Source organism: Felis catus, chromosome C1, assembly GCF_018350175.1.
Source record: "Felis catus isolate Fca126 chromosome C1, F.catus_Fca126_mat1.0, whole genome shotgun sequence".
NCBI classification, from domain to species: Eukaryota; Metazoa; Chordata; class Mammalia; order Carnivora; family Felidae; genus Felis; species Felis catus.
The window spans coordinates 96,403,333-96,428,224 of NC_058375.1; the positions used below are offsets into that span (position 1 = coordinate 96,403,333).

General features: G+C 41.0%; 1 long non-coding RNA gene across 1 annotated transcript in view; it reads left to right on the top strand.

The window, feature by feature from the left end:
- The first annotated feature begins 1,728 nt into the window (after positions 1-1,728).
- Positions 1,729-24,892, top strand: part of LOC111561795 — a 45,445-nt gene continuing 22,281 nt past the window's right edge. The window contains exons 1-2 of the long non-coding RNA XR_006582868.1: positions 1,729-1,848; positions 9,436-9,552. This is a non-coding gene — a long non-coding RNA (uncharacterized LOC111561795). The remainder of the gene's footprint in view (positions 1,849-9,435; positions 9,553-24,892) is intronic.

Below are 24,892 nucleotides of genomic sequence, written 5' to 3' on the forward strand. Positions count from 1 at the left end.
TTATTCACATCCAGCTGCATCACTCATTTATATACTGGCCTGACCTTGAAAAACGTTTGAGTTTGAGATCCCTGCATCTAAACCCAAATGAGGGCTGCTTGGGTGGCTCAGTCCATTAAGCATCCAACTCTTGATTTCAGCTCAGGTCATGATCTCATGGTTTGTGGGTTCAAGCATAATATCAGGCTCTGCTCTGACAGCAGGGAGCCTGCTTGGGATTCCCTCTCTTTCTCTGCCCCTCCCTCACTCACATGTACATGCACTCTCTCTCTCTCTTAAAATAAATAAACATTTAAACCCATAAGGAGGAAGATATACATTTTCCTAATTACTTTTAATATATGAACATATCTCCTTTCTCCCCCTTCTGCTTTTAAACTTTGCCCCTTGGGTCTTCAAGTTATACCAGTCCACTCCCTTAGCTAATCCCAAACCACATACAGTTTTTACTATTTTTAATTTTTAAAAATTTTTTGTAATGTTTATTTATTTTGAGAGAGAGCGAGAGAGCGCATGTGCATGCACATGCAAGTAGGGGAGGGGCAGAGAGAGAGGGAGACAGAGAATCTCAAGCAGGCTCCATGCTTTCAGCACAGAACCCATCACAGGGCTCGATCCCATAAACTACGAGATTGTGACCTAAGCCGAAATCAAGAATTGGATGCTTAACCAACTGAGCCACCCAGGCATGCCCCCCCCAAACCACATAAAGTTTTTAAATGTTCCCTTAAGGATCTAGGTAAGTTCTTAGCAAGACTTCTCCTCTCTCCCAGCCTTTGAACTACCGGAGATGGAGGGGAGGTTTGATTCTTTAGGCCACATTAATAGTAGCCAAGTTCTTCCTTAGCATTCTCACGAATATTGTTTGGAATAGTTATAACTGGGCAATAATTCCTTCAGGATTTAGTTTTAATACTTTTTCATTTCGTATTGTGCCACCATTTTCATGTGTTCAGATATGTATTGAGCTCCTACTACAAATCAGGCATACTTGTACTGGGAATAGAGCAATGAACAAAGCAAAGCTCGCTGCCCTCATGAAACTTGCATTCTAGTGAAGGAAACAAGACTTCCAGGAAGATGGCAGAGTAGGAGGATGCTAGGCCCACCTGTCCCATGGACGCGCCTAGATAACAGCCACATCCTAAACCCACAAAACAGCAAGAAGACTGGCAGAACAGACTTTTCACAGTTCATCATAGAGAGGGGGCCACATCTAGTAAAAGAAACAATTTCAGTAACCACGATAGAGTTCCTATTGTTAACGTCTGTAACGCTGCAGATTTAGTATCCTCTGGCTTTAATTCAGAATTATCTCATTCATGTAATCAGGAGATTTTATCTCAATTCAAGTAAAGTAATTGTGTGTTGTTAAATACCAATTTAGTAATAAAATGGCCAAATGTAACCTGTCTGTGACTAGTTAGCTCAATAGATTGAGAAAGGTATTATGACATCAAGGTCATTAACTCTTGGGCTTATTCTACACACAAACTAGTTAATATTAGTTAATATCTTTCAGTCTCATTGCCACAGACTACTTTGCTAACCTGGCCAGTCCTCCAGAGGCATCCAGTTGAAAACAAGAGAAATAAGGGGATGATAGACTAGGTGTCTGTTAGCACTGTTAGAAAAACAACTTAACACCCGTATCCTGATGATGGTGTTCTACGAGGCATGCCAGACAATAGTGTCATTGTGATCAAATATGGTGCAGGGCCATCTTCAAACTGAAAGTTCTCCAGGCTTCTGTCTCTGCCAGCCAGGAGAATCATGAAGGAGTTCTTTTCCTTGAATAAGATCCTTGGGATGAGATTGCAGTCCATTCATTTCTGCGCTGCTTCCATGGTATAGTCCTCAGTCTTCAAGAGAGCGTCTCAATTAAACTATTAATGCCAGTAATTTTAAGAGCGTAATGAACGTGATGGGGTGTTTTGAGAACTTAGGCTGACACATTCTCACATTCAGACGTACCTGGAGGACCTGTCTGCCAAGGTTCCATATATGTGAGAGATTAAGAACAATTTCATTCTAATAGAAGAGAGTACCACAGGACAATGTTGATCATAAGAAAGGAGTGATTCTGGGCACAGACCAGATTCATGTTTGAATCCTAGGGAAAGGGAGCTAAAATAAAGGGCATGTAAATTTCAAAAGAGTAATTTCCATTAAATCTCTGAGTCATCAGGACCTTAATGCAGCCCTTCCAGATTAGCTGTTCCACTGTGTGGAGAAAATTTGGAGTGAAGAATGCTTTTTCCTGGTGGAATTTCTATCGCAAGCATTAACAGGCTGAAAACCAGAGAAATCAGTCAACATTAGGGCCCCCCAAAGAAGCAGAAGAGACATTACCCTTCAGTTGAGCATTGGGAATGTAGCGAAATTATCAGTGCTTCAGGTGCTTTCGGCCCCAGTATCAGTGTGTGTATACAGTTTGGCTTAAGGATAACAAGAGATTGCACTGAAGTGAAGTGGGAAGGTAAGAGTGCATGTAGGAGTGGTTAAGTGTAGAAGTTAAGACTGTGGTTCTGCAGATTTCTCACTGTCATAGAAGGGGATTATAAGTGTATGGAAAGGGAGAAGGCTCAAACGAACCCCGTGGTGCTGGACTGGAATTGGAAATATCAGTATGAAACCATTGTTTTTAAGTGTGTGTGTGTGTGTGTGTGTGTGTGTGTGTGTGTGTGTGTGTTGGGGAGTGGGGAGGTTGTTCTCTGAGAGGACCTACAGGCAATGACACACTAGTGCAAATTAGCACACATAGAACCCAAGTCTTTCTAAACGCTATTCTCCACCAAAGGAACCAGTGCTTCTTAGAAAAGTGGCTGATTTCAAGGCTGGTGCTAGGAAAACACTAGAAAAACCTGGACTATCTTCTTGTGTCATAAAGTTAGGAAGCTCAAAGAATTTTAGGGACATGTCAAAAGGACAGTTTGAAGGGACTCCCACTAGCTGTATCAGGGACAATTTGAGTATCCTAATAAATAGTGTCAGTAACAGATTATAACCCATGGAATAGAATAGGAATCTATGAGTCTCTACAGGTATAAATAAACACCCAAGCAAATCATGGAGAAAAGTACATTTTTCCTTACAGTAGAACACCAACTAAAAAATAGAAAAAGAATGAAAGAATTATGAAATCACCATTTGGCAATCATCGTGGTAATAATTGACTCAGGTAAGAATCATCATGCATGCTAAAACTAGTGGATAAAGTTTGATGAAGGATAGGATAGTTACATAGTGTCAAAGTATCTCCCCACAAGATACTTGTTAATGATGAAGAGAAAAACAGTAATTTTAAAGTGGAAAAACCTTAACCAAGTCATTAAAGGGAAATTCAACTGTAATGGAACAAATCAACTAATATTATATACTGAGAAGATCACAACAACACTTCTGAGGTATTTCTGCTAAGAATGCATAACCTGAATCTAATCATGAGGAAAAATCAGACAACCCAAGTTGAAAAACACTCTACAAACAACTTGCCTATAACTCTTCAAATATGTCACGGTCATGAAAAACAAAGTATGGAAAATCTAGTCTAGATTAAAGGAGGCTAAAGATACTTGACAACTGAATGTTGATCTTGACAACAGTGTATGGTATGGAATTTTATTTAATGGACGTTACCAAGACAATTGAGCAAAGTTGGAATGAGGTCTATAGATTGGATAGTATTACTGAATCAATATTGACTTCTTACTTTGCATAATTACACTGGGGTTGTGAAAGAGAATGTCCTTGTGTTTTGGAAATACACACTAAAGTACTTAGGAGGAAAGGGCATCATGTCTACAACTTATTCTTCATTTATTTATTTATTTATTTATTTATTTATTTATTTTTTAATGTTTATTCATTTTTGAGAGACAGAGAGAGACAGAGCGTGAGCAGGGGAAGGGCGGAGGGAGAGGGAGACACAGAATCTAAGACAGGCTCCAGGCTCCAAGCTGTCAGCACAGAGCCTGACGCGAGGCTTGAACCCACAAACCATGAGATCATGATCTGTCGGATGCTTAACCGACTGAGCCGCCCAGGCGTCCCTCCAACTTATTCTTCAACAGAAAAAATTATAAATAAATATGTACAGATAGTACACAAGTGCACACAAGGTTGGCCTAGGTTGCTAGGAGAAAGAATTAAAATTAACAAGCAATTTTTACATGACTAATCAGAAATTCTGAGACTGTGCCTCAAAGCTCTTTTTATTTGGTGCCTGGTGCCAATTTAAGATGTAAGATAAGACAGCAGCCCATACGGCAGAAAGTCTTGAATACCAATGAGTCATTCTCTGTATTTGAGACACCTATAGAACACACTCTTCTAACTCAGTCAATTTAACTCACCTCAACTTCAATACCACAAGCTCTTCTACCAAAAATTATTTCTTTCTTTAACTTTCATATTCAGACAGAGTTATTATAGTCACAAATTCCATGCAACTCTCCTGCTTGAGCAATAGAATAATCCATTTACTGACGAACAGGTTTAATCCAAATAAATTCTAAACACTTATCTTAATATAGCGATAAAATATTTTGGACATAAAAGTCATAGCTGATTAAAAAACAGCACAGATAACAGATTGAACCATCACTAACCTTTCTTTGCTCTATTATTTGTTTGCTCTCTTTGCTCTATTTTTTTCAGTATCACTTGTGGGCAGGAAGCAGCCATATTGAAATACAAATTTTACTTGTTTCTTTAAAAAAAAAGAAAAACAAATAGATGGTTTATTCTAAGAACGTACAGGAACTTATATTCTAAACGTCCATAAATACATATTCCAGGGACTCTTATCACCTCAGAACTCTACTACAGCTTCTCTTTAATCTTTTTAAACATCCTGTTACATAAATTGCAGCTGCATCTATAGCAGGAAAAATAATAAGATAATAATTGCTCAAACATCAAAAGCACTTGGGTGGGTCTTACATAGGCCTTTAGTCTTCTCTCCCACCAACACCACGTTCTTAAATTTTTTTTTTTTACCCACCCACATTAATGTATTTTTTGTTTGTTGGTTTCTCCTTTCCTTTCCCCTGAGTAATTACTATGAATTTCTGCCAGGTCAGAAACTGTTCCAAGGAAGAGACCCTGAGTATTAAGAAAGCAGACAAACAGTACCTAAAGATAAGATGTAACTCTTTTCAGGCCTGCCCCTCCCTTAGATTTCTTTCTCCATTTGAATGTAATTAATTGGTGGAATTGCACGTCCTCAGTGTTGTACAAGGGAGAGTTCCTCTGCCTGACCTATGCTAGGAATTTCCTATTAACTTTAATGGGACCTTAGAACTGTTCTTACCACCCGTAAGAACCACACAAATTGTTTTATGAAGGCTGCGAGTCTAATATATCCATTCCTCCAAAAAATATTTCTTGATCATATGTTAGAGATAGGAAGAGTTCTAGAAGTCATTTGGCTTGACCTGTTTTCCAAAGCCAGCATTTCTTTCATACTTTTTCTAACAAATGGTCACCAGCCAAGACTCAGTTATTTAGTATAATGAGGAACTTGCCATGGTGTTGAACAGCCCATTTCATTGCTGGACAGCTCTCATCATAACCCTTGCTGCTTGCTGTGGTTCTTTGCAGCTTCACAGAATATGTCTACCCCTGGTCCATATGACGCACCATTGGATGCTGCTAATTTGTCCTAACTAAGTTTCATCACTCATAATAGTTTTTTCAGATCACGTTGAATAATGGACAAACATCCAAAAGTTAATAGTAGTTAATCTAGGAAGGTAAGATTGTGGTTGTTTTTAAATTTTCTTGCTTCTATGTAGATTCTAATTTTTGCAATAAATATTTACTTTAATATCTGACAGTTAAATTATTTTGGGGGTGTTTATTCTAGATACCAGTCCTAGAATGCGTATAGAATTATCCTATAATAAACCTGAGAGATAGGAACTATAATTTTCCCCATTGTACAAATGAAGAAACTGAGGCATAGAGGGATTAAGTAATTTGCCAAGGTCACACAGTTAATTAAGTAAGTGGCTGAAAAGAAATTGAAACCCAGGTTTGCTTAATTCTTGACCATTCCTCTTATAAAAGTAAAACAATTTTTTTTTTTTTAAATAGGCTCCTTGCCCAATGTGGGGCTTGAACCTGAGATCAAAAGTCAGATGCTCCATCAACTGAGCCAGCCAGGTGCCCCCGCAAAAAAACAATTTTTTGAGGGGCAGGAAAAATATTTATTTTTAGTGTGGTGTCCAGAAATTGACACAACAATCTAGGTTTGATCTGGAGAGCATAAAGTACACTGTGATTATTATGCCCTTGGATTTGGACACATTACAATATATTAATGTCCCTAAGACTTTATTTGATTTTTCACCTGGTATATGACTCATATAGACCTTTAGCTCTTATTTTATTTTTTTCACTTTGACTCCCACCTTATCTCTCCTCCTTTGTCACCCCAACAGTTCTAACCCTTCCGTAACCATTTTATCAACCTATTTAACATTTTTCTCCATGCTCTATAATAACATATAGACAAATACAAATGTACACATATTTGTTATAGACTTTTTTTGTAATTTAAGAAGTGTCTAGGGGTGCCTGTGCGGCTCAGGCAGTTAAGCATGTGACCCTTGATTTTGACTCAGGTTATGATCTCACTGTTCATGAGTTCAAGCCCCATGTGGGGCTCTGCCCTGACGGTGCAGAGCCTGCTTGGGATTCTCTCCCTCCCTCTCTCTCTGCCCCTACCTCCTTCAAAATATACAAATAAAAACTTAAAGGAAAAAAAGAAGTGACTACATTTTTGCCTCTCACTTTTACTTAAAACAATTTCTTGTTTAAAATCTCTCTAAATTAGGGGCACCTGGGTGGTTCAGTTGCTTAAGTGTCCAACTTCGGCCCCTGTCATGGTCTCACGGTTTATGAGTTCCAACCCCACATTGGGCTCTCTGCTCTCAGTACAGAGCCCGCTTTGGATCTTCTCTGTGCCACCCCCCCATCTCAAAAATAAACATTAAAAAAAACAAAACAAAACAATCTCCAGGGTGCCTGGGTGGCTCTGTCAGTTAAGCGTCTGACTTCAGCTCAGGTCATGATCTCATGGTTTGTGAGTTCGAGCCCCATGTCAGGCTCTGTGCTGACAGCTCAGAGCCTGGAGCCTGCTTTGGATTCTGTGTCTGCCCCTCCCCTGCTCACGCTCTGCCTATCTCTCTCTCTCAAAAATAAACATTAAAAAAAATTTAAGTTTCTAAATCAAATTCATTCCTTTTAATGGATGTTCCAAATGTGGATGTACTATAATTTTTGCAACCATTCCCCTATCAATGGGCATGCATGCTATTTACAATGTGTGTGTATGTGTGTGCATGTGTTAACACTGAAAACACTGCTCTAATAAATATCCTGGTACATTATGTACTATGATGTTTTTCAACAGTTTTATTGAAACTAGTAGTTTATTTTAGTAGGATAGATTTCCAGAACTGAGATTGGTAGGTCAAGGGATATATGTATTTTAAAGATTTTATTTTTCAACAATCTCTACACCCAACATGAGGCTTGAACTCACAAGCCAACATCAAGAGTTGCAGTCTCTACCAACTGAGCCAGCCAGGCACTCCAAGGGGTGTATATATTTTCATTTTTTATTTTATTTATTTATTTATTTATTTATTTATTTATTTATTTAGAGATTGCCAGCAGGGGAAGAGCAGAGAAAGTGGGAGAATCTTAAGTAGGCTGTACGTCCAGTGTGGAACCCAACACAGGGCTGAACTCACCAACTGTGAAATCCTGACCTGAGCTGAAATCAAGAGTTGGATGCTTAACAGATTGAGCCACCCAGGCACCCCATTTTTTGTATTTTTAAATAATAGTTGTTGCCAGATTGCTTTTAAAGAGCCTGTAATGCTTTGTATTTCAATAGTGACACATGGAAATACTCTTTATCCTATATCCCTGCAGCAATAGGTATTATAGCAGTCATTCTAATAAAACCCCCGTGAAACAAGAGATCAAAGGAAACTACTTAAATATAATAAAAATTATTTATTTTATTTTTTAAATTTACATCCAAGTTAGTTAGCATATAGTGCAACAATGACTTCAGTAGTAGATTCCTTAATGCCCTTACCCATTTAGCCCATCCCCCCTCCCAAAACCCCTCCAGTAACCCTCTGTTTGTTCTCCATATTTAAGAGTCTCTTATATTTTGTCCCCCTCCCTGTTTTTTATATTATTTTTGCTTCCCTTTCCTTCTGTTCATCTGTTCTGTGTCTTAAAGTCCTCATATGAGTGAAGTCATATGATATTTGTCTTTCTCTGACTAATTTTGCTTAGCATAATAATACCCTCTAGTTCCATCCACATAGTTGCAATATAATAAAAATTATTTACTGCAAGTCAACAGCAATTATAATCCTAACTGGCAAAATATTATAACTCTTTCATTTAAAATCAGGAACTACAATGGGGCAGCTGCATGGCTTAGTCAGTTAAGCGTCCGACTTCAGCTCAGGTCATGATCTCACAGTTTGTAGATTTGAGCCCAACATACGGCTCTGTACTGAGAGCTCAGAGCCTGAAGCCTGCTTCAGATTCTGTGTCTCCCTCTCTCTCTCTGCCCCTCCCCTGCTTGTGCTTTGTCCCTGTGTCTCAAAAATAGATAATAAGTATTTTTTAAGAAGTGTTAAATATACCTGTCAGGTCCTTTTTACCTCAACTTTAAAAGTGTATAATATACATATAAAAATGTGGATAAATCATAACTTCACAGATCAATGAGTTATTGCAAAGTAAACACATTTGTACCACCACCTAGGTCAAGAAATAGACACTGGTTCAAGAAATAAACACCTCAAAAGCTTTCCTCATGTCCCTCCCATTGCTCTCTTCCTCCTTCCTTAAGAGAACCACAGAATAGTTTTGCCTGATTTTGAAGTATATAGATATAGAATCATGTAGGACATACTCTTTTTTTGTGTGTCTGGTTTCTTTCCCTCCTCATTTCCTTAGTGAGGTTCCTCCGTGTGACAGATACCAGTAGTTCACTCATTTTCATTGCTGCACAATAATTCGTTGTATGAATAATATACTACAACTAATTACTTGTTGTGTTGTTGATGGACCTTCAGGTATTTTGGAATCTGAAACCTGTCATCCAATACATTAACCACCAATACTCCCAGATTTGTACGTCAGAAATTTGAATGATCACACCATTTTTGTCTACAGAAATCATTGACATTTATCCATTTGACAAGACCAGACAGATTTGTATCAGACAATTAGAGATCTCTCTTCAGGTTAATCTTAATGCAGTAATAAATAGTATTCGGGCGAGTCGTTCAATTAGCTAACATGGAACTGTCTGTAGTGTCATTTAGCGTGCATTTCTGCACCTCATCTGAATTCAGTTTAACAAATATTTATTGAAGGTATACTATGTTCTAGGTACTGACTGGGGACGAAGCAGTGAACCTACCAGATCAGATCCATACCCTCGTGGAACTTACATTCTAGTTGATGAGACCAATGTAAACAAAAATCAAATACTCTGGATAATGTTAGGTAAGTGCATAAGGAAAGTGAAGCAGGGCAACATCATAGGGAGTGCTGAGGAGGGAGGCAGACAACTTTAGAAGAAGCTAGGAATATAACGTGAAGGCCGGGAATAGAACACTGAGGCAAGTACAAAGACCCTGAAGAGGGGATAAGCTTCAAGAAACAGGCAGGCTAGTGTGCCTAGAGCCAATTGTGAATAGAAGCCAAGTGGAGGAGAGGTAGACAGGAGCCAGATCATTCAGGGTTTTGAAGTCCTACATGTCTAAATGCAATGCTGACATGGATAAGAAGATGCAACAACCAGATATCCCTTTAAGGAAGTGCTTGATGCCCAGAAATGGAGAGTGTGGTCAGCAAGGAGCCTTGAGCTGACAGCTCTTTCAGGTCTACCTTAGGTGCAGAGAGCCTTGCTGCCTGAGGACATACCCCACTTAGAACAGACCGTATCTGTGACTGAGTGGGCGGGGATATAAAGGCTCAATCATTTGGATCATTTGGATCTTGCACCGCACAATTCTGACCGACCGCACTCATTCCTGGGCTCCCTGGTGGGTTAGCCCAAGCTTTATTGGGTGTGTATCACTGATTTCTTCCTCTGCCGAGTCCTGCTTCCTCCTCTTTCCATTCAAAGGTGTTAAACCCTGATATACATCTTGGATCCCAAGCTTGGTCCCCAGGTCTGTGGAGAGCACAACCTGTTACAAATGAGAAGCCACTGAAGGATTTTAAGCAAAGAATTCAAATGGTATAATTTAGTTTTTAGATCACTCAGCTGCTGTACAGAGAATGGATTGCAAGGGGAGGGGGTAAAAGTGAAAACAGTGGCCCAGGAGAGAGATGGTGGTGGCCTCATCCAGGGAGGAAACAGAAGGTAGGGGAGAAGTGGGTGGATTTTGGACCGAATTTGGTTATAAAACTGGTAACTGTGGTTCTTCCCAAGTGCTTTGATCAAATGGCTTGCTGAAAATAAATTTAGTGTGTCTTTGTATTTCTTTAACCTACTGTCCTGTCATTTCAAAAAAGGAAATAGCCACAGGGCTCCTGGCTGGCTCAGTTGGAAGAGCGTGTTACTCTTGATGTCTGGGTGGTGAATTTGAACCCCACAGGGGGTGTAGAGAGTACTCAAGTAAATAAAAACTTTAAAAGAAAGAAAGAAAGAAAGAAAGCAATAGCCTGCGTGGTATGGCCCCTAATTACCTGGATAATCTCATTCTTGCACTTACCTCCTGTTTACTGTTCCAGCCACATCAGCTTTTTCTCCTTCCTCTAGAATGCCAAGTTCATTGCTGCCTCATGCATTTTTCACATGTGGTTTTCAGATTTTCTCTGTAGCACTCCCCACACTTTGCCTATCTAAATTCTATTCATCCTTCAGGGCTCTGATTACATGCTGCCTCCTCACAGAGGATTTCTCTAGCATCATCCTCTTCTGCAATGAGGCCAGTTCCTTTAATTATGTGCTCACATAAATCCCTATGTTTTCTTTCATAGCACTTGTCACAAGTTGTAATTATGCCATAATTTTTGTTATCATTTGTCTTCCTCAGTTCCACAAGGGGCAGGAACATACCTGTTTTGTTTTCTGCTTCATCCCAAGGGCCTTGCACAGTAACCAGGACCAGTAAGTAGGTGCACAATAAATATTTGTTCAGTCAATGAACTTGCCCTTAGTGGATCCATATTGGTTCCTAGAGTCAATTCCTTTAAGTGCTCATAAAACACCTTTAAAAAATTTTTTTTAAGTTTATTTATTTACTTTGAGAGAGAGTGAGCTTGAGCTGCAGAGTGGTAGAGAAACGGGGAGAGAAAAAAATCCCAAGCAGGTTCCACATTGTCGTTGTGGGGCCTGATGTGAGGCTCGAACCCATAAACCTGTGAGATTACAACCTGAGCCAAAATCCAGAGTCGGACACTCAACCAACTGAGCCATGCAGGCACCCCCTCTTTTTAAAAAAAATTTTTTTAACACCTTTTAATAATTCATACCAAAATCTCCCAGGGGTCGCTGAAGATTTTCAGACTATAATTTTTAGGATCTCATTTTTTTACACACACGCAAAAACCACTTTTTTTCTTTTTAAGATTTTATTTCCAAACAATCCCTACATCCAATGTGGGGCTGAAGCCCACAACCCCAAAATCAAGAATGGCATGCTCCACTGACTAAGCCAGCCAGGCACCCCTGCCAAAAACACTTTTTGAGTGAAGAAGTAGTACCAAATATTTATAATGAAAAGAGTAATACTCTTGAGGTAAGCAGCTACTTCAAACTAAACAGGTTTGACCAATCTTCTATCTTTAAAAGAAGACCTTATTCACCCTTGAAAATCAATACATCTCACCTTCTGACATTTTTCCCACTGTCAAAATAATTTTTATATTTTCATTCGTGGTTTATAATCACACTGGCCTTACAGTATTTGGGACTAGAAATCTTGCTTTGTTAAAAGTGACAGAATACTTCATATTATTTCACCTCTGTGGAATTTCAAATTTCTTACCTATGTTTGTTCTTCCCCTTCCAGCATGAAAATTATCTTTCTTTATTTTCATTGAGTTATAATTCACATACCATAAAATTCACCTTTAAAAAAGAAAGTGTCTTAAAGACGATAGAAAGAAAACCAGACCTTACCTGGTTTATCAGCAGACATTCTACTGTTTTCTAGAAGCCAAAGCCAAAGTAAGCAGGGAGGGCAATAGTGAAAGCAGAATTAGATGTGGATTTATTCTTTATACAGTTTGGAGTGTTATGCTACCCAGGTCTAATTTAAGAGCCTTTTGTGTTCTAGGCATTTGTAGCATTCTTTGCAGTATCCTATATACATAGAGGAGATCCTGTGTAGTATCCTATATACATATTAAAATATATAATGACATCCAGGGCCACCTGGCTGGTTCAGTCGGTTAAACATCTGACTTCGGCTCAGGTCATGATCTCGCAGTTTGTGCATTCAAGCCCCACATCGGGCTGGGTGCTCAGAGCCTGGAGCTGCTTCAGTTTCTGTGTCTCCATCTCTCTCTGCCCCTCTCCCACTGGGGGGTCTGTCTCTCTCTCTCTCTCTCAAAAATAAACACTTAAAAAAAATTAAATATATATATAATGACCTCCCAAATCAAATATCAAAATATGCTGTAAAATGTTGACAGAACTTTGTATAATTTTTCTTTTGAAATTTATTAAGCTATGAGCAAGTAACATTTAATGTACGTTTGGTTATCATTTCTCAAAAACTGTTATATAATTTTGTGAACTTGTGCAGAATGAAGTAAAATTTACTTTCAAATACTTGTTAATATACAGTGTTATGTTAGTTTCAGTTGTGAATTTAATGAGTCAACACTTGCATGCAACACTCAGTGGTCATCACAACAAGTGCACTCCTTAATCCCCATCCCCTACTTCACTCATCTCCCTACCCACCCACCCCCTCTGCTAACCCTCATTTGTTCTCTATAGTTAAGAATCTGTTTCTTGGTTTATCTCTCTCTGTCTTTAATCTTCAAATACTTTTCAAATGTAATAAACTTCTTTTGAATATCAACTACATAAGCAATGAACTTCACATGTTACATGTGTAGACATTTAACTGTTTTATTTATTTCCAAAAAAACTGTGCACAAACATAACTTTTGTTTTAGATGGTCGTTATTTTTTATTTCAATACTAATAAATAAACGTTAAAAAAATTTAAAAAAAGGGGGGGGGTGCCTGGGTGGCTCAGTCAGTTGAGCATCCCCCTTCGGCTCAGGTCATGATCTCACGGTTTGTGAGTTCAAGCCCGGCATCAGGCTCTGTGCTGATGACTCAGAGCCTGGAGCCTGCTTCCGATTCTGTGTCTCCCTCTCTCTCTGCCCCTCCCCGGCTCACACTCTGTCTCTCTCTGTCTTTCAATAATAAATAAACGTTAAAAAAATTTTTTTAGATGGTAGTTATTTTTTAAATTACATGGTAAACAAATCACTCAATCCAGGAAAGTATAAAGTAAAATCTTTTTTCATATCAGCTATTCCCTTTTTTTAGAGTCTACAAGTAGTGGCTGTTGAATGTATCTTGTATGTCCTCCCAGAAAATTTGCATACCTATCCCAGCATGAGATATATTTATAAACATACAAAAATAGTATTGCATTATAGATATTGTTATACACCATGCTATTTTCACTTGACAGTTACTATGGGAGCTTTTTCAGATGCATAGATTTATCTCATTGTTTTCAAATGTTGCATAACATTCCACAAGATGAACTATAATGTATTGAGCTAGTGCCTTATAAACATAACTTTTAAAAAATGTTTATTTTTTTAAGGGTAGTGGCATTGTGGGTGACTTTTTCTGCCTTTTATGTAGAACTGTATTAATGTTGCTATACTGATCATGAAATTAAAATGTTTTTTAACTTATAGAAAAAAAAAAAAGACCCATCCTTTACAGTGTGATTTGCAGTAACAAATCGAGTAAGAGACTCTGGATGCCAGTCAAGACTGAGAAGGGACATTTGAATCCACCTATTCCAGAGTAGATAATGACCCCTAATTACATTCTCAATAGAGACCAAAACTGAATTATTGGAAGTTAAGAGCTGAAAATAAATGTGAGTGCAGATAATTTGTCACAGGAGTTTGGCAAAGAAGGGTAGAAACAGGACAGAACCTTTAGCGGCAGAGTTGGGCAAAGCTTTTGTTCTGAATTGGAAAAACACAGACAAGAGAGGTATAAGCTCTGGGTCCTTGACTATTTCAATTGCAAGTCTATAGTGGAAAGTTGATAGCATGCAAAGAGAGCTTCTACCCCCCCCACCCCCACCCCTTTGTTGTTGTTGTTGTTGTTTTACTTTGAAAAATGGAGAAGACTCCTAATATAGAGAACAAACTGAGGGCTGCTGGAAGGGAGGTGGGGCGGGGGTGGAATAGGTTAAGTTGATGATGGATATTAAGGACAGCACTTGTGTTGAGCACTAGGTGTTATATGTAAGTGATGAATCCATAAATTCTTCTCCTGAAGCTAACATTATACTATATGTTAACTAACTAGAATTTAAATTAAAAAATTGAAACAAAAAAAAGGGGAGCAGAGGGTAAGGGTCTTCATAAATTATGCTCTTGGGAGGTCAGGGTCAGGGCACTGGGAAGGGGAGGAAGCTTTTGATTATACATTCCTCACATTTCACCCATAAGCAGAATCTCGTTTGTGTCTAGCTGGCTCTTCTAGAAAATGTGGGGCTGTTGGAAGAATGTATCACATTTAAAATCCTAAAATTAGATCTGCCTTAGTGAGGGCCCCTCAAGGCTTCGTCAGTTGAGTGTATGTTTCGAGGATGGGAATGGGGAGAACAAAATCATCAGAGAAAATAATTATTGGGTTGATGAACAGAAAGCCCATTAGGCAAAATTACTGAGTTTGACCATTTCCCTTTTCCTGTGTAGTTCTGGAGGTAATACCCCCATCTTTGCTTAAAATTTTTCTTTTAAGTTTCATTTATTTATTTTGAGAGAGAGAGAGAGAGAGAGAGAGAGAGAGAGAGAGAACATGAGCAGGGGAGGGGCAGAGAGAGAGAATCCCAAGCTGCACTGGCAGTGCAGAGCCCAATGCGGGGCTTGAACTGTGAGATCATGACCTGAGCCGAAGTCTCAGGTCACCGAATGAGCCACCCAAGCGCCCCTCCCCATCTATGCTTCAGTGCAAAGTGGGTGATGGGTATTAAGGACACTCACGGGGGTGAATTTCCTACTAGTTTGAAGGGGAAAGTGATACCCGGCTGATGGAGATATATTTCAGACAAGGCATCGGATCTTTCCACACTTATCATCACACCATATGAACAGTTTTCTCTTCTACTACCTAGAACCCTCTGTGTTTAGGCTGAATCAAGGTCTCTGGAGACCCTGTGGTGGTCAAGCTGGCTTGGGGGAATTAGAGGTGGGAGGATGACTTTTCTATTATTATTTTGCATCTTTTGAAAATTGTATTGTGAACATGTATCATTTCATTTGAAAAGCTTAAGTTGTTTTAAAGACTTGATTGAGACTGAGAAGGAAAACTGAAGTCTCTGTTGTCTGGTCAGTAAAGCCTCCTGGATTTACTGTAGTAAATCTGTACTTGGATTTACAAGTAGTTTCATAACCTACTTGTTCATCTGATTCACGACTTTGTTGTGTGATCTTTTAGTTTAAGAACCTCTTCCTGAGAACCACACCCCCAACCTGAGTTATCTAATAGAATCTAAACAGGTCAATTTCTGTGTGACATCTCATTTTCTTCCACCCCACTTTTTGTTTGCCATCAGCAAACAAAACATCTTTTTAAGCACAGACGATCTACCTCAAGTTTGAGATCAGGATTACAGGCAGGTGCCAGCCTTGCTGTTTACTAGCTATGTGACCTTCTGCAGGGCACAGAAAATGCTCTGGGATTCGGTTTCCTTGTGTGGGGCTGTGGAAGGTGCACCCACTAGATCAGGGGTCAGAGCGGGTGGGTTCAACTTCTGGGTCTGCCACTTGGTTGCTGTGTGACCTCAGATATGCTGCCTGGCCTGTGAGCTTTGGTTTCTATGAAATGGGTGCAACTCTTATTTTTGGGAGTAAGGGAGGTTGTGAAAGAGGTCAGAGATACGAGGTGGCTGACAAGAGGCTGACGTCTGAGACACAGGGGCTCTCAAGACATATTAGCATCTTTTTCTTCCTCTTCACTTCCTTCTCTCTGTTTTTGTTGCTGTTGTTGTTTCCTTGTTTGTTTTGCTTTGTAAAACCGGCCTGTTATCCGGATCCCCAGCCTCGCATCGCGTTTTATAAACTGCAAAGCAGAAAGCAGAATATGTGGTTGTTTTGGCACCAGGCAGACAGAAACGGGGCCCCAGGCTGTGAATTTCTCTGACCTCTCTAAACTGTGCTTGAATTCCAGAGGAGAGCTCTGTTTTTCTAGGTGGAAGTTAGGTAAACTTTTCTGGGAGCTTGCCCCAGGCAACAAGCTGGGGGCTGGGGACTACCTTCCTGAAGTCCTTCCCATCATTAGCAGAAGAGACTCAGCATGGTGGGGCCACCTGGGTGCTGGCTCACTGCCTCCAGGTGAGAAGCTGCTCAGGCTTTCGAATTTCTTTCTTTCTTTCTTTCTTTCTTTCTTTCTTTCTTTCTTTCTTTCTTTCTTTCTTTCTTTCTTTCTTTCTTTCTTTCTTTCTTTCTTTCAATTTTTTTTTTAAGTTTATTTGTTTTTGAGAGAAAGAGACAGAGACAGAGAGACAGAGTGTGAGCAGCAGAGGGGCACAGAGACAGGGAGGCACAGAATCTGAAACAGGCTCCAGGCTCTGAGCTGTCAGCAAAGAGTGTGATGTGGGGCTCGAACTTACTTACGAACTGCAGGTCATGACCTGCCCCGAAATAACCGACTGAGCCACCCAGGCACCCCTGAAGCGCTTTTTTTTAATGAGAGTAATCTTTACACCCAACTCAAAGTCTCAAACTCACGACCCCAAGATCAAGAGTCACATGCTCTACTCACTGAGCCAGCCAGATGCCCCTAATAGTGCATTATTAAAAACCTATTCACATACAGAAGACAGATAAGGATGATGATGTTAATAATGCTAATAATAGTAATAATAAACCACACCTGCTGTATACTGTGCTCTGGGGGAAGTCAGAATGTCTTCAGCCCAGTACTTCATTATTAAAGATGTTATTGCAGGGGCTCCTAGGTGGCTCAGTCGGTTAAGTGTCTGACTTTTGATTTCAGCTCAGGTCATGATCTCACAGTTTGTGAGATCAGGCCCCATGTCGGCCCCATGTTAGGCTCTGCGCTGACAGCACAGAACTGCTTGGGATTCTCTCTCTTTCTCTTTCTCTCTCTGGACCTTTCCCCCTTATTCACTAGCTCGCTCTCTCTCTCTCAAAATAAATAAAGTTAAAAAAAAAAAGATGTTATTGCATGTGTATCTCCTCTGAGATTTTACTCCTACAAGCTCATCTAGGTAGGTATAAAATAAAAGTTCTAAGCCAGACACACTAAGAGAAGGGAAGAGAGAGGACAGTTATTCTAAAAATTGGCAATTTTGTCATTTTAACTAGTTTGGACATGAGCCAGGGGTACAAGTGGAAGTTCAGAAAAGTCATTAAGACGCTTGGCTCTGCCACTTAGTGGATTTGTAGTCTTTATTAAATAAGCAACTCTCCCTGGGTCTCAATTTCCCTGTCTCAAGGTGAGGAAAATCGGTGAAATCATATCTAACACTTCCTAGCTCTAAGTTTCCTAGGCCAGAGGCTTACACGCTGAAATTCTTTGAAATTCTTCTGTGTCAACTCTGTCCTTTCTGTGGACAAAGAGGGAGGAGAGAAACCTTCCCAGTTCTGATAGAGCAGCTAACACATGCCAGGCATTGCGTGAGGGATCTTGTGTACATTAATGTATACATTAACTCGTGGGACAGCAGAGCTGTCTTAATTTGACTAGCGATCTTAAGAAGGGGGTGGGCACACACACGAGTGGTATCATGAGGTTCTCTTATTTATGTATTATTAAGAACACAAGGAAATAGGTAATTGACAGAAATGGATAGATGGAAGTATCTATGCATATAAAATCACTCTAAATGGTTTATACAGACATAAATTACATATATATGTGTGGCACATAATTGAAATTTTACATTAGGAATGTAAAATTAAAGAAAAGAAAGAGTTGTTATCCTGGACACTGGAAGTAAGAACATCGCAGTTAACCTACCAAATAGATACTTTACTTTGGGGGGAATTGAGAGCTCATAATATGCTTAAACAAAGTATTAATCACAGGTGGGCTATTTCCAATCCATTATTTCCTTTCTTCCCTGGCTAAAAAAAATTACGCATGCAGTTCACTAAATCATTCTCACTGTGAAAGAGTCCAGCCATACAGAGCCAAGAGCCCTGGGGCGTTCACGCTGCCCTCCTCCCAGCCCCAGCTGCGCTGACCTCTCACCAGAGGTAACCACAATGATCATTTTGGTGTGTGTTCTGCCCACTTTCAAATTACAGTTTCATTATTGCTATCCTTAAGTTGTTGCCTTAAGGAAAAAGAGCCTGGAAAGAATAAGGGGAAAGTGGGATTCAGTAACCTACAAAATATTTTAGGCAGGACACTTTGCAAAATGCAGCGGGCAGAAGTGGAAGTGGAGCCGTGTGTGGTTTCCAGGGCAGGGCTTCGGGCCACGTCCACCTTGGTAAATACCGCTGGTTGGCTCTGGCTCTGGCCTGCCTGCCAGACAGCCAAACACAGGAAACCTGACAAATCCTCACATCCTTCACTTCTTTATTTTTATTCTTTATACTCATCAGTCTCCTGTACCCCGATAACGGCTGGGCATGGCAGTTTCTCTTACACACAGTAGCAAGGACCTACTTTCTCTCCTTCTCTTTCCTTGCTGAAGCACAATGTCAAGGGCATGTCTAGGCCAGGTCAGAGAATGTTACATCAGAGATACTGCTGCTATATTTACCTCCACTTGTCTTTCAAGCAAAGCAATTTGTATGATGAGAAACAGTAGAGACGGGCTGTCCTGGGTTATCTTCAGGGAAGGAAAACATTGAATTTTAAAGCCGTGTATGATTTTATGTTGCAGTACATTTCTCCATTTCTCGGGGAGCAAAATTTCTTTTCCTCTTTCTTTTTGCCTTTTTAAAATTCTCTTTGAGGACAGAGTTAAAGAGACATTACTTCACCCCAGGCCTAGAGACCGACAGTTGCTAGTCACAGTTTAATCCATTCCAGGCTGTCACCATAGCCTTGAGACAAGAGAGACTAAACAGAATGAGAAGCAAAATCATCACTGGGTTTGCTTTGCTATGGACGTTCCCATATTGGCCTCTGTAGCCCTCACACCCCCAACCCCCTCTGGACCAATTATTTTTATTCTCCAGGCCTCAGTTTCCTGCTCAGTAAAATAGGAAGAATCAATTCTGTTTCCCTTGGAAGAGCATTGTTAGAAGAATAAATATGAAGAGGGTCTTGAGGGGGAAGGAAGGTTATTCAGCTCTGATCCAATTCAGCAATCCCTTCTTGAGTACATATTAAGTGTCAGCAGAGGGGACCATCCAGTCAGACATCTCACCTAAGCTTAAGCAGTCAACAATATGATAACTGGTAGAAAACAAGATTTACAGAGAACCTTCCATCCCCCAAGTTTCAGAGGAGGGAGTGCTGGGGGAATTGGGAGAGGATTAGAGGAAGCTTCTAAGGGAGGAGTGGCGTTTGAGATAGGAGAGAACCAGAGGACATTCCTGAGAGAGAATAAAGAATAAAAGGAAGGGAGAGCCTGGGTGGCTCCATCCGTGGAGCATGGGACTCTTGATCTAGGGGTTGAAAGTCTGAGCCCCATGTTGGGTATAGACATTACTGAAAAATAAAGGTCTTTAAAGAGGAGGAGGAGGAGGAGGAGGAGGAGGAGGAGGAGGAGGAGGAGGAGGAGGAGGAGGAAGAAAGGTGCAGAGGAGCCAGAGCTCAGGATGAGCTCAGGGGACAATGAGTACCACAATCTGGCACATGACAGGGAGCACGGGTGATAAGGTGGGTTCACACTGGAGAGGCTACAAAGTCTGTGCTTAATTCCGCAGGTGTCACCAGCATTTAGGTGAAGAGTGACATGATTGACCTAGTACTTTAGGGCGATTACTATAGCAGCTGGTGGGGCGGGGCGGCGGCGGTGGGGGGAGGGCAGCTTGGAGGGATAAAAGGAGCTTCAGTGAGGTGAGGGCACAGCACTGCAAAGCTTTCCTTGACCAGTTACCCACCGTGAACCTCTGAGTCCACTGCTGTTAAAGGAAGGATTTCCCTCCTAGCACTTACACATTCAACATTTATCCTTACCTGAGTCTGGTTTTGGTGGGTCTCTCTCTTTTCCAAGCGTGACTCCTAGCTCCCCATCAGACAGTGAGCTTCCTGTAAATAGGACCTTTATTTGTCCTTCACCCTCCTCTTTGTGCCAAGGCCCTCTACGCCATAGCCAGCTGTAGTCATCACTTAGGGAGAAAAGATTGCTGCTTAGCCTTCGGACCCAGACTACACTTTCCTTCTGCTTTTGTTCCAAGAGTTTTCCAACATCAGCCAAAATATCCAATGAGCTCAGGGCTTGCAAAGGAAATAGTCAGTAGGCAGCTGAGGGAGGAGGAGATGTCCTGTGGCATAACAGAAGACCAATTTGGGTTATAGTCCTTTGAAAAAAATGTAAGGCAGCATTTCTTAACGGTTATTATAGTGTGAGGCATCTTGCACTCCAAACGCGTTAATAGCATTGCATCCAGTTGGCAATCCGATGAGATGGTTGCTGTTATTTTACAGATGAGAAAACTGATGTACAAAGTCCAATAATTTGGTCAATAACTCCTAACAAGTGACAGAGTCAGGATTTGAACAGTGTCTCTCTGCTGTCAAAGTCCATTACCTTAACCACTGTGGTCTATTGCTTCTTTTGCATTATGGACCTAGGTATCCAGGTCAACGTATCTTCAGCCTTTCAACCCATACCCTTCTTCTCCAGCACAATGGCAGTGTTGCTCGAATGTTTTACTAAAGAGTTGATCCATTCGGATTAAGACTTTGTTAGTGGAGATTAAGTTGCAAAGCCCTAACCTTTCACCATTCTACAGCTTTCAGGGGGGATCTCAGTGCTTCAAAAGATTTCAACCTGCCAGACAAATATCCTTTATTGATTAATTCAATTTCCCAACTCAGGCCTACTACACTGAGTTGATGGGACACCAGAAAAAAAACAAAGGAATCTGAGTAGCCTAAAAAGAATTGACAATTTCTCTTTAGACTCCTTTGAAATGGAGACAACAGCTCTCAGACTCCTTTTGGAGCCTCCAAGGTAGTAGTGTGGGGGCAGGGGTGGGGGATTGGGTTGGGGGAGGTAGTAAAAGTCCTGGACCCCTGTTGGAAAATGCCGCTCTGACCTTTTATGGTAGAATGCATTCTAGAGAGCTCGGTTTGATGGTAAGAGAAGAGAGCAGGACACCTAAGTAATGAGGGAGAGAAGGGAGGGTGAGAGAGACAGAGGGTGAGACAGAGAGGGTCAGAAAGCCCCGTTCCGGTTATTCTCCTGCCTTAAGATAATGCTTCTAGCTTTTAGCTAGTTAGCTAAATTAGAGCCTGCTTTGGTTCAGTTGGGAAGGCAGTATTAGGACAAAAAGATCTTGGATTGTAAAGAGAGGCACATTTGGACTTCAATTATTGCTTTTTCTCACTACCTTGCCTGACTTCTGAATCTCATGGAACAAAACAGTTACTTTTTAGGATGGTTATATATGAGATAGGATATATATATTTTTTTAAATCCTGGTATTAACAGGCATTGAATAAAGGTCACTTAGTGAAAGTCTTGAGAACCACCATTTGGTACTGATCTAAGAGGTTTCAGAATCAGACAACTTGCATAATTCAGGCTTTCTTATGAATTTCAAGCCGTCGTCACTAAGAAGTAATGGTTGAAATAAACTAGCAAGACCTCAGACATTTTTACTAGGTGATAGTGGTCAGCCAAACAGAAGAGCAAGACCTTAACAGATTTGCTGATCCTCAGGAAGACAATATGTTGAAGAAGCCACAAAATTGTCAGAATTTTTCATTGAGCTTTTCTAACACCGTCTGGATCAGTTTTAGACTGATAATTGATTATTTTCGACATGAAGATCACCTAGGACATACTAAGTGGCGTTGTTTCAAGTTAGGTCTTGAGACATAATTTTTGTTTATTCCTGTATGTAGAGTCCTCATTCCAACATCTGCTGGGCTGGAGGCTTGATATTTCAAGGGTCTAGTTTTAGCTCCCTCGCTTCTTCCTGACTTTCCTGTTTTGTTTTATTTTGTTGCCTGAGGCCAGATGCTGAACCTTAGCTGGCAGGCAGAGTCCTATCTAAACAAATGGCCCTATCTCACAATCTCTCCAGGGAATGCAGGGAGGAAGGGGAGTGGGGAGGCTGTCTCTCTAGCACTACTATAAGTGCCTCTTAAGCAAGGCTATGAATGGGGAGTAGGGAGGGGGTTGGTTTGTTTTTTTTAAGCATCCCCAAGTAGTGACAACATTTGCATATTCAGTGGATATTCTTAACGGAATTCTGAATTCGAATAAATTTTTTGGGGGGGTTAATGTTTATTTGTTTTTGAGAGAGAGAGAGAGAGAGAAAGAACATGACAAGGAAGGGGCCAAGAGAGAGGGAGACACAGAATCTGAAGAAGTCTCCTGGCTCTGCGCTGTCAGCACAGAGCCCGATGTGGGGCTTGAACTCACGAACTGTGAGATCATGACCTGAGCCAAAGTCGGACACTCAACTGACTGAACAATCCAGGTGCCCCTGAATTCAAATAATTTCAAAAAGTGTAACAAAATAAAATTCAAAGAATGAGCAGGGTAGGTGTATGCTATCTCTCTTCCCCGCCCCATGAGAGCTCTGTCCCTTCAGAAACTGGTTTGGGCAGGTAGGACTCGATGGATACCTTTCTCTCTCCAGTCCAGCTGTATTCAGAGACAGGAGTTGAAAATCAGTGTATATTTAGCAGATTTCCCCCAAGTTAGGAGCGCTACACATCAACGTTATGAAATGCCAAGACCGTCCCCTGGTCCAGCAGGATTTCTGCCAGAGACCTCCTTCCCTATGTCTTCACCTGGTTGGAGTCAACTCAGCCATCCCCTTCTCAGGGCAGGCCTTTCTAGTCACTTCTTTCTTCATCAGTCTGGGTTAAATACAGGCTTAAACTTCCTTCTCATAAAGCCTTAACCTCTGTGTGGCATTATAATGGACTGCTTACAAGTTTATTGCTTTGCCAGAGTGTGTTTCCCAAGAGAATTTTTTTCACCCTGTCTATAGAAAGTAGCACAAGACCTGGTAAATAATAGGTATATAATATTGGTTTGCTCATGGAAGGGGGGAAGGAAGGGAGGAGGGGGGGAGGGATGGAGAAAGGGAGGAAGGAAGGTCAAGGAAATCCCATCCATCCCCCTCCTCACACCCCTACCCCACTTCTCCCCCAGCCCCTACCACCTGCCCAGCTCTGTCAGATGAGAGGACCAGTCTACCCAGCTACTAGCAGGGAGCAGCGGTAGAGGTCTTTGAGCATTAAAAAAAAAAAAAAAAAAAAAAAAAAGCAAATGCATTTTGGGTTCCTAATTCACCCAAGTTTCTCCATTTGCTAGGTCTCAGTGTTCTGGCATCAAATAACTGAGCATGGCAGAGAGCCCACACAAAAATAGGCAAGACGTTTATGCACCAACATAGCATTTAAAACAGAAAAACATTTTTTTTTAAGTAGGCTCCACACCCAGCATGGGACCCAATGCAGGGCTTGAACTCATGACCCTGAGATCAAGACCTGAGCCGAGATCAAGAGTCCGATGCTCAACCCCCTGAGCCACCCAGGTGCCTCCAAGATAGCATATTTTTAAAATTATCCCTTTCCAATCAAAGGTGTTGTTCTGAGTGGAATCTAACTCCTTGCAGGAAAAGTTGGGAGTGCTAGCCCTGGTTTTGACGCTGGTGGTGTGACCTGGGGCCTTTCCTTTTGTTTTAATTTGCTCATCTGTAAAATGAGTCTGGGTTTAAGAATGAATTGTGAGCCATCAATAGCCTGTGTTAATTTAGCCAGTGACACCTGGCATTTTAACATTGAAACCATTGAATAGTTGTGGTAAAGCAAGGGCTGTTTCCTGAAACTTGGTTTGGTTGTACTCTGTGTGCACAGGTACTAGGTCAGGATATAAAATGCACTTCTTACCGTGTTGCCACGGTCCAAATGTTCAAAGAATTGGGTTGGATGGCAAATGAGGCCCTTCCAACGTTAACGTGTGTGAATGTGGCAGGACTGCGGTGAAGTCACCTAAAACACAAGGGAAAGAGGGACTGGCAAGAGTGAAAGAGAGATCAGTTGGAATAGCGGGGAACCATTGACCAACTGTAGAACAGGATGAGCTGACAGAAGAGCACCGGAAAGGTACAAAATAGAAATCCTTCAGGAAAGTGTGAGTTTGGCTCTTCCCCACCTTCCTTCCCGACCTTAAATCTCTGACCTGTCTGTTGCCTTTATTTCTGTTAGCTGGGAAGAACATTGGCACAGCTTTTTATGAGCCGTTCCCTCCAGCCCCACCCTTAGTCTTCTCCTCTGGTTATAGATAATTCCTCTGTGCCCCTCCCCCTGACCCCATCCCAGTGCGCCCACAAACGTGCACAGGCGCTGGGCCTAATTTGCTGGGTGTCTTGCTCTCGCCTCTTTCTGTTCATCTTTGGTGGTCTTGCCACACGTACCCTACACACTCCTGGAGCCAAGAAGTGTGTGTTGGAATGTGGGGTCTCGAAGGCGTGGATAAAGGGGTGGAATGTTTCTCTTGGA